Genomic DNA, 11,368 nt, shown 5'->3' on the forward strand with positions numbered 1-11,368 from the left:
GCCAGAAGAGTGTGATCTGAAAACCCTTAAAATTACTTAGGACATAGGAATCCCATGGGATTAGGGGTAAGAGGTCAGCCAAAGGACATGGATACTTACATATAAGTCTAACCAATAGACATGGCCACCAGGGTGGTGAAGGTAGGAATGGGTTGGGTGCAGTGGAGAGATAAAGAGACATATGTATTACTGTAATCAATACAGGGAAATAATTTCATAAAAACCACAAAAAAAACAAAAAGTTGCATGCTTACGTAGGTGATGGGTATATAATATGAACAACATTTAAATGTTAAAAGCACTGAAGCGGGTGGGGGATTGGAATGGGTGATTGAGGACAAATATGTGATACCTGAATCAATAAAGAAATAAAAAAATTAAAAATAGAAAAATAAAAAAAATCACTGTGTAATACAGTGGGTTATATTCATGTTTGTGCCATGACCGTGGTTTCATAGTGCCCATACAATTGAAGAAGTTTTGCTTTGCTTGTTTGAGTAAACAACACTAAGGTCAGAGAGGTGCAGTAATTTACCCCCACCCCCAGGTTTATGGACACAAAATGGCACAGTTGAAACTTGAAGCATTCCTCCTACAACCCAGTTGTGAACATTACATTACCTATAAGCTCAAAGTGACTTTACATAAATATAGACACTTATTAACAAGTGTGCCTCTTTTAAATGGGAGGCAGACACAGTTAAAATCATCAGGATCACTTGCTCATATCTGAATAAATGCTACAACTGGATTCTCTTTTGGTCCAAATCCCAACTAATTATTTTTTCAATTTCTATAACATGCAATCACACATAAAGTAAGTGAAGCTATTAGCTGCTTTCACCTCCAGGGTATCAGGTCTTGGAGGAGAGAAGCGATGCTAAACATCCAAGTCTGGGTTCTAAGAACTTTGGAAAGGGGACTCCCAAGCTCCCAACCATGGGGACTTCCCAGAATGCAGCTCCCTGAGCCCCCCCCCCCCCCCGCGTTTCCTGACCCCACCCACCTCCGCCCGGCGCATGCGTGCTCACAGGCTTGAGGTCTGATTGTTGACGCCAATGTTCTATTCCCTCATTTCTGTGTTGGCGTTTCCAGGGAGTGAAGATTTCCATCTGCGTATTGAGGCGGTACAACTCAGTCTTCGTTGGCGGTAGAGGAGCGGAGGAGAAGACCCTGAGAGGACTGAGGGTACTGTCAACCCCATAGTCCCTTCCCTGAGGTATACCTGGGCGGGGGCGGGTACAGGCAGGACTCTCACTTTCTGGGAGAGGGAGGAAGCTGGGAGGGAAGTCTTGGTCTAATGGACGGTGTGAGGGGGGAATCTTGGTCTCATGGGGGTAGAGTTGTGGGCTAGTCTCAGTAGTAAGATCTTAGTGTAATGCGGGGGGGGGGGGGTTATTGGTCTAATGGCACAGTTGAAACTTGAAGCATTCCTCCTACAACTCAGTTGTGAACATTACATTACCTATAAGCTCAAAGTGACTTTACATAAATATGGACACTTATTAACAAGTGTGCCTCTTTTAAATGGGAGGCAGACACAGTCAAAATCATCAAGACCACTTGTTCAGACCTGAATAAATGCTACAACTGGACTCTCTTTTGTTCCAAATCACAACTGATTATTTTTTCAATTTCTATAACATGCAATCACACATAAAGTAAGCAAAGCTATTGGGTGCATCCACCTCCAGGGTGTCAGGTCTTGGAGGAGAGAAGCAATACTGACCATCCAGGTCTGGGCTCTCAGACCTGCGGAAAGGGGACTCCCAGGCACCCAACGAACTGGGCTTCCCAGAATGCAGCGCTATGACCCCCGCGTGCCCTGACCCCTCCCACCCCCGCCCCCGCGCATGCGTGCTCACTCACAGGCTTGAGGTCTGACAGTTGATGCCAACGTTCTATTCCCTCTATTCCGTGTTGGCGTATCCAGGAAGTGAGGACTCTCATCTCCAGTTTGAGGCAGGTACGACTCAGTCTTCATCAGCGGTCAAGGAGTGGAGGAGAAGAGCCCCAGAGGACTGAGGGTACTGTCAACCCCATACCCCTGCACCTGTGGTCTACCTGGGCAGGGTGGGTTGGGGCGGGGGGCTGGCAGGACTCTCACTCTGGGAAGGGGAAGAAGCTGGGCGTGAAGTCTTGGTCTAATGGACGGTGTGAGGTGGGAGTCTTAGTCTAATGGGGGTAGAGTTGTGGCCTAGTCGTGGTAGTAAGGTCTTGCTGGGGTGGTCTTGGTCTAAAGTGGGTTATTGGTCTAATGGGGATGGGGTCTTGGTCTCATGGAGGTTATTGGTCTAATAGGGATGGGAGTTCTTGGTCTCATGGGAGTTGGGGTTCTTGATCTAATAGGGGTGGCCAGAAAAGTGTGTCTGAAAAACTTTATAATTATTTAGGACAAAGGAATACCATGGGATTAGGGTTAAGAGATCAATCCATGTACTTGGATGAATGCATATAAGCCTACCAAATAGACACAGACACCTTGGTTGAGAGGACATGACTGGGGCTGGGTACAATGGATGGACAAAGGCATATATGATACTGTAATCAATAAAGGAAAGAAACAAAAATAAAATTACATTCCCATTAAATAGAAATAGTAAAAAGACTACTGGTGACAGTTAAGGACAAGTTCTGAAAATTGTGGTGTCCCAACACTAAATTTCCTGCAGAAGCTGTGCAGTAGCTGGTGAATATATTCTACTGGTAAGTGACAGATAGGTTGATGGCCAGTGACTACTTAATTTCATCTGTTAATATCTGAGTTCATCTGATTCTAGAGTATTTGGGTATCTGACTGCCTTACTATTGCATTTCTCATAGTCTAATATTCCAGAATGGAGCTTTTAAATCATGGGAAAGTTTCTTATTTTTATATTTACTTTAAGGTTGCATGCTTATGTAGGAGGTGGTGTGTAAAATTTGTGGGACATTTCAATGTTAGCCTCACTGTGGAATGCTGGGGATTATGCTCATGTTTGTGCCATGACTGTGGTCACATAGTGCCCATAGAATTGAAGAAGTTTTGCTTTGCATGTTTGAATGAACAACACTAAGGTCTGAGAAGTGCAATAATTTCCAGAAGTTTATGTACACAAAATGGCACAGTTGAATCTGGAAACCACCCTCCCATAAGCCAGTTTTGAGGGTTACATTAGCTGTTTGCTCAAAGTGAATTTACATAAATGTGGACACTTTTTAACAAATATTTCTTTTAAATAGGAAGCAGACACAATAAAAATGATCAGGATCACTTGCACAGACCTGAATAAATGCTACAACTGGATTCTCTTTTGGTCCAAATCACAACTAATTAATTTTTCAATTTCTATAACATGCAATCACACATAAAGTAAGCAAAGCTATTAGGTGGTTCCACCTCCAGGGTGTCAGGTCTTGGAGGAGAGAAGCGATGCTGACCATCCAGGTCTGGTCTCTCAGACCTGCGGAAAGGGGACTCCCAGACTCCCAACGAACTGGGCTTCCCAGAATGCAGCGCTATGACCCCCGCGTGCCCTGACCCCACCCACCCCCGCCCCCGCGCATGCGTGCTCACTCACAGGCTTGAGGTCTGACAGTTGATGCCAACGTTCTATTCCCTCTATTCCGTGTTGGCGAATCCAGGAAGTGAGGGCTGTCATCTGCGGTTTGAGGCAGGTACGACTCAGTCTTCATCAGCGGTCAAGGAGTGGAGGAGAAGAGCCCCAGAGGACTGAGGGTACTGTCAACCCCATACCCCTGCACCTGTGGTCTACCTGGGCAGGGTGGGTTGGGGCGGGGGGCTGGCAGGACTCTCACTCTGGGAAGGGGAGGAAGCTGGGCGTGAAGTCTTGGTCTAATGGACGGTGTGAGGTGGGAGTCTTAGTCTAATGGGGGTAGAGTTGTGGCCTAGTCGTGGTAGTAAGGTCTTGCTGGGGTGGTCTTGGTCTAAAGTGGGTTATTGGTCTAATGGGGATGGGGTCTTGGTCTCATGGAGGTTATTGGTCTAATAGGGATGGGAGTTCTTGGTCTCATGGGAGTTGGGGTTCTTGATCTAATAGGGGTGGCCAGAAAAGTGTGTCTGAAAAACTTTATAATTATTTAGGACAAAGGAATACCATGGGATTAGGGTTAAGAGATCAATCCATGTACTTGGATGAATGCATATAAGCCTACCAAATAGACACAGACACCTTGGTTGAGAGGACATGACTGGGGCTGGGTACAATGGATGGACAAAGACATATACATATATATATATATATATATATATATATATATATATATATATATATATATAAAATACTGTAATCAATAAAGGAAAGAAACAAAAATAAAATTAATTCCCATTAAATAGAAATAGTAAAAAGACTACTGGTGACAGTTAAGGACAAATTCTGAAAATTGTGGTTTTCCCAACACTAAATTTCCTGCAGAAGCTGTGCAGTAGCTGGTGAATATATTCTACTGGTAAGTGACAGATAGGTTGATGGCCAGTGACTACTTAATTTCATCTGTTAATATCTGAGTTCATATTGTTCTATTATTCTAAAGTATTTGGGTATCTGACTGCCTAACTATTGCATTTCTCATAGCCTAATATTCTAGAATGGAGCTTTTAATCATGGGGAATATTCTTATTTTTATATTTACTTTAAGGTTGCATGCTTATGTATGAGGTGAGGTGTATAATTTGTGGAACATTTCAATGTTAGCATTACTGTGGAATGCTGTAGATTATGTTCATGTTTGTGCCATGACAATGGTTACATAAGCAGCCATAGAATTGAAGAAGTTTTGCTTTGCATGTTTGAGAAAACAACACTAAGGTCAGAGACGTGCAGTAATTATCACAAGTTTATGGACCCAAAATGGTACAGTTGAAACGGTTCCCCTTAGTCACGGTACTAACACATCTGGAAATAAATGGGGGTTTCTTATACATAAAATAAAAAAAAAGAAAAGAAATTGGAAGCCATCCTCCTATTCCCAGTTCTGAGCATTATGGTAGCTGTTTGCTCAGTGACTTTACATAAATATGGACACTTATTAACAAGTGTGCCTCTTTTAAATAGGAGGCAGGCACATTCAAAATCATCAGGATCACTTGCTCAGACCTCAATAAATGCTACAACTGGATTCTATTTTGGTCCAAATCACAACTATTTTTTCAATTTCTATAACACGCAATCACACATAAAGTAAGCAAAGCTACTAGCTGCTTCCACCTCCAGGGTGTCAGGTCTTGGAGGAGAGAAGCGATGCTGACCATCCAGGTCTGGGCTCTCAGACCTGTGGAAAGGGGACTCCCAGGCTCCCAACCATGGGGTCTTCCCAGCATGCAGTGCTAGATCCCCTGGTTCCCTGTTCTGCCCCATCCTGCCCCCAGCAGGAGTTTAGGTGCACAAGATCTGATGGTTGACACAAAACTTTTATTCCCTCATTAAGCATTTCCAAAGGAGTGACGACTTTGATCTGAGGATTGAGTCTGGAAGGACTCAGATCAAAGAGAGAAGTCTCAGTCTTCATTTTCGGTCAAGGAGTGGAGGATAAGGCCCTGAGAGGACAGATACCCCTGCCCCTGAGGTCTACCTGGGGAGGGGGAATTGGGCAAGACTCTCTCTATATGGGAAGGGAGGTGGGAGTAATGTCTTAGTTTAATGGAGGGGGTGGGGGATAGCCTTGGTCAAATGGAAGTGGAGTCTTGTTCTAATGGGGGGTAGTGACATCTTGGTCTAATATAACTAGGGGGTCTTGGTCTAAAGGAGATGGAGTGTCTTGGTCTAATGGGGGTGGTGGTACATGATCTAATGGGGTTATTGGTCTAATGGGGGACAGAGGTCTTAGTCTAATGGGCATGTGGTGGTTATGGTTTCATGGGAGTTGAGGTGCTTGGTCTAATGGGGGTGGCCAGAAGAGTGTGATCTGAAAACCCTCATAATTACTTAAGACAAAGGAATCCCATGGGATTAAGGATAAGAGGCCAACCAAAGGACTTGGATACATACATATAAGCCTAACCAATAGACATGGCCACCAGGGTGGTGAGGGCATGAATAGGGTGGGTGCAATGGAAGGATAAAGACACATATGTAATAGGGCAATCAATAAAGAAAAAAATTAAAAAACAAAACAAAAAATAAAATTACATTTATATTAAATAGAAATAGTAAAGAGATTATGGGTGACAGTTAAGGACAGTTCTGATAATTGTGGTTTCCCACTACTAAATTTCAAGGAGAAGCTGTGCACTATCTAGTGAATATATTCTACTGGGCAGTTAAAGATAGGTTGATGTCTAGAAACTAGAAGTCACCCTCCTATAAGCCAGTTCTGAGCTTTACATTAGCTCTTTGCTCAAAGTGATTTTACATAAATGTGGACACTTATTAACAAGTGTGCCTCTTTTAAATAGGAGGCTGGCACATTCAAAATCATCAGGATCACTTCCTCAGAACTGAGTAAATGCTAAGACTGGATTCTATTTTGGTCCAAATCACAACTAACTATTCTTTCAATTTCTATAATATGCAATCACACATAAAGTAAGCAAAGTTATTAAGTGCTTCCACCTCCAGGGTGTCAGGTCTTAGAGGAGAGAAGCAATGCTTAACCATCCAGGTTTGGGCTCTCAGATCTGTTGCAAGGGGAGACTCCCAGGCTCCCAACCAAGGAGACTTCCTAGAATTCAGCACCCTGATCCCCATGTGCCCTGAATATGCTCCCACCCCTGTGCATGCGTGCTCACAGGATTGAGGCTTGATGGTTGATGCTAACCTTGTATTCCCTCATTTCTGTCTAGGTATTTCCAGGGAGTGACGACTCAGATCTGAGGACTGAGGCTGGTAGTATTCAGATCAAAGAGAGAAGTCCCAGTCTTCCTTTGTGTTCAAGGAGTGGAGAAGACCCTGAGAAGACTGGGGGTAGTGTCATCCTCATAGCCCTGCTCTGCGGCCTCCCAGGGGTGGGGTGTGGGGGATGGGCAGGACTCTTACTCTCTGGGACAGGGTTGGAGGTGTGAGTGGGGTATTGGTCTAATGGACCAAGGAGATGGAGTCTTTGTCTAATGGAATAGTAAGGTTCTGGTCTAATAGGGGTGGTGTGTCTTAGTCTATTGAGGTTGGGGTTCTTGTTCAAATGTGGGTTATTTGTGTAATGAGGATGGGGGTCTTGGTCTCATAGAGTTTCTTGGTGTAATAGGAATTGGTCTCATGGGAGTTGGAGTTCTTGATGTAATAGGGATGGCTTACCTATCACACATAAAGTAAGCAAAGCTATTAGCTGCTTCCATCTCCAGGGTGTCAGGTCTTGGAGGAGAGCCAGGTGTGGACTCTCAATCCTGCAGAAAGGGGACTCCCAGACTTCCAACTAAGGGGACTCAACAGAATGCAGTACCAGACCCTCCCCACTCCCACTATGTGTCCAGAGGAACAAAGCCTGGTTTTGAAGCCAATGTTCTATTCCTTCATTTCTGTCTCAGTGTTTCCAGGGAGTGAGGACTTTGATCTGAGGATTGAGGCTGGTAGGACTCAGATCAAAGAGAGATCCCAGTCTTCGTTTTCAGTCAAGGAGTAGAGGAGAAGACCCTGAGAAGACTGAAGGTACTGTCAACCTCTTACCCCTGCCTCTGAGGTCTACCTGCGTGAAAAATGGGCAAGACTCGCACTCTCTGGGATGGGGAGTGAAGTGGGAGTGAAGTCTTGGTCTAATGGATGGGGTGCCTGGTGGAATATTTGTCTAATGGGAGTGTAGTTTTGATCTAATGGGGCTGGGAGAGTCTTGGTGTAATGGGTGGTGGTCTTGGTCTAATGAGCATAGGGAGGTCTTAATCTAATAAGGGTGGGGGGTTTTGTTCTAATGGAGGTGATGCTCTTAGTCTAATGTGGGAGGGGGTTGGTTTAATATCAGTAGGCATTCTTGGTCTAAGAGGGGTGGTGAGACTTGGTTTCATGGGGGTGCAAGGTCTTACTCTAATGGAGTGGGTAATATTTCCCTAATGGAGTGAGGGGTCTTGTTCTTATGCGGGTGCGGGTCTTGGTCTAATGGGGGTGGCATGAGAGTGGGGACTGAAAACCATTATAATTAGGACAAAGGAATCCCATGGGATGAGGGGTAAGACATCAACCAAAGGATTTGTATGCTTGCATATAAGCCTACCCAATAGACACAGACACCAGGGTGGTGAGGGCATGAGTGTGTGTGTGAGGGGCAGGGGGCGCAATGGAGGATAAGGACACACATGTAATACCTTAATCAAAGAGAGAAAAAAATAAAATAAAATTGCTTTCCCATTAAATAGAAAGAGTAAAGAGACTACTGGTGACTGTTAAATACAAGTTCTGAAAATTGTGGTTTCCAACACTAAAGTTTAAGGAGAAGCTGTGCAGTAGCTGCTGAATATATACTACTGGGAAATTAAAGATAGGTTTATGGCTAGTGACTGCTTCATTTTCTCTGTTAATATCTCTTTTCATATGATTCTATTATTTGATGGCTTTTGGGTATCTGAATACTACCAGCCTCAGTCCTCAGATCTGTCGTCACTCCCTGGAAATACCTAGACAGAAATGAGGGAATACAAGGTTAGCATCAACCATCAAGCCTCAAGCCTGTGAGCACGCATGCACAGGGGTGGGAGCATATTCAGGGCACATGGGGATCAGGGTGCTGAATTCTAGGAAGTCCCCTTGGTTGGGAGCTTGGGAGTCCCCTTGCAACAGATCTGAGAGCCCGAACCTGGATGGTTAAGTATTGCTTCTCTCCTCTAAGACCTGACACCCTAGAGGTGGAAGCACTTAATAACTGCTTACTTTATGTGTGATTGCATGTTATAGAATTTGAAAGAATAGTTAGTTGTGATTTGGACCAAAATAGAATCCAGTCTTAGCATTTACTCAGTTCTGAGGAAGTGATCCTGATGATTTTGAATGTGCCAGCCTCCTATTTAAAAGAGGCACACTTGTTAATAAAAGAGGCACATTTCGTATAGCCTAATATTCCAGAATGGAGCTTTTAAATCATTGGGAAGTTTTTCATTTTTATGTTTACTTTAAGGTTGCATGCTCATGTAGGAGGTGGGGTGTATAATTTGTGGGACATTTCAATGTTAGAATCACTGTGGAATATAGTAGGTTATGTTCATGTTTGTGCCATGACTGTGTTTACAAAGCGCCCCTAGAATTGAAGAAGTTTTGCTTTGCATGTTTGATAAAACAGCACTAAAGTCAGAGAAATGCAATAATTTCCCAAGTTTTTGGACACAAAATGTCACAGTTGAATCTGGAAACCACCCTCCTATTACCCAGTTCTGAGCTTTACATTATCTGTTCGCTCAAAGTGACTTTCCCAAAATGTGGACACTTATTCACAAGTGTGCCTCTTTTAAATATGAGGCAGACACATTCAGAATCATCAGGATCACTTCCTTAGACCTACGTAAATGCTGGATTCTATTTTGGTCCAAAACGCAACTAATTATTTTTTCAATTTCTATAACATGCAATCAGACATAAAGTACACAAAGCTATTAGCTGCTTCCACCTCCAGGGTGTCAGGCCTTGGAGGAGAGAAGTGATGCTGACCATCCAGGTGTGGGCTTTCAGACCTGCAGAAAGGGGACTCCCAGGCTCCCAACCAAGTGGACTTCCAGAATGCAGCACCAGACTCCTGGGTGCCCTGACCTGCCCAGCCCCCACCATGTGCTCAGATATACCAGGCCTGCTGGTTGAGACCTATCTTCTCTTCCCTTATTTCAGTCTTGGCATTTCCGGCAGTGAAGACTTTGACCTGAGGATCTGAGGTTGATAGGATTCAGATCAAAGAGAGAAGTCCCAGTCTTCTTTTGCGGTCAGGGAGTCGAGGAGAAGACCCCGAGAAGACTGAGGGTACTGTCAACGCCATACTCTTGCCCCTGAGGTCTACTTGGGGAGGAAATGGCAGGACTCCCGCTCTCTGGGATGGGGAGGGAGGTGGGCATGATGTCTTGTTCTAATGGACGAGTGGGATGGGAATCTTGGTCTAATGGGTTTGGGGGGTCTTGGTCTAATGGGGGTTCTTGTTCTAATGGGTGTGGGAGTCTTAGTCTAACTGTTTTGGGAGATTCTTGGTCTAATGGGTATTCTTGGTGTAATGAAGGTGGGGGGTCTTGTTCTAATGCGGGTGGGGGCTGTTCTCATGGAGGTGGGGTGTCTTGGTCTAATGCGGGTTGGAGTCTCAGTCTAGCTCTAATTGGGTTGGCCACAGATAGCAGACTGAAAACCCTTATAATTACTTAGGATAAAGAAATCCTATAGGGAGAGCGGTAAGACATCAACCAAAGGACTTGTATGTATGCACATAAGCCTAACCATTAGACACAGACACTGTTGGGTGAGGCATTTAATACTATCCATATAGATAATAGAGGAATATGCTAATTAACTACAATACCCTAAGAGGTCAATGGGACAGGAAGAGGAGGTTGTACATGCAGTGCTGGGGGTGGACCTGATCAGCAGTGGCCATGGCTGCTGGGAAGAGAGGCAGGACTGGACAAGCGACTCCAGGGTGGCAGCACTGCGCGATTTCAAATCAAGTGCTGGGCTCCTAGTATGTAATACTTTAAACAATAATAATAAAAAAAGAGATCCCCACAGATTTGTGGAATATAAGGAACAACATAACTGATGAACAAAAACAGATCCAGAGACAGAGAATCACTGATCAGACAGTCAAACCTCAGAGGGAAGGTAGGGGACAGGGGGATAAGAAGGAGAGATCAACCAAAGGACTTGTATGCATGCACATAAGCCTATCCAATGGACAAAGAGACCTGGGGGTGAGAGTATGAATGGTGGGGTGGTGGGGCAATTGAGAGATAAGGACACATATGGAATACTTTAATCAATCAATAAATAAGAGATCCCATAAGACACTGCTCCTGATGGAGCTCTAGGTGCGCAGCCCCAGCAGGGTGATGAGATAGGCTCTTCCTCCTTTCCCCCAGGCCTCACAGGGGATAAGGCTATTGGGGTAAGCAGGTTAGTTCACAGCAGAGAGGGGAGGAGGCCGGGCTCTGCCACCAGTTGTTCCACAGGACGATCCTGGGAAGGAGAAGATCCTCCTCCTCAGAGCACAGGGGACCTGCAGAACCTAACCCCGCCAGCCCTGCTCTCAGCCCCAGGTGCACCCTAACTTCCTCTGCAGGGACATAGGGCAGAGACTGGGCAGAACAGGAGCCCCGTGGGCCCCTGGAGCACTGCCCTCAGACCCTGCAGACATGGCCAGCGTTAAGGCCCAGGTGCAGTGTCCCAGCTGAGGGTGCACAAGCCATCTCCCTCTCCCTCCTCCAGGGGCCCAGTCACCTCCTCTCCGGCCACACAGGTGACCTCTGTTCCTGACCAGTCTACTC

The sequence above is a fragment of the Pipistrellus kuhlii genome, unplaced genomic scaffold, assembly GCF_014108245.1.
Source record: "Pipistrellus kuhlii isolate mPipKuh1 unplaced genomic scaffold, mPipKuh1.p scaffold_m20_p_16, whole genome shotgun sequence".
Lineage (NCBI taxonomy): Eukaryota > Metazoa > Chordata > Mammalia > Chiroptera > Vespertilionidae > Pipistrellus > Pipistrellus kuhlii.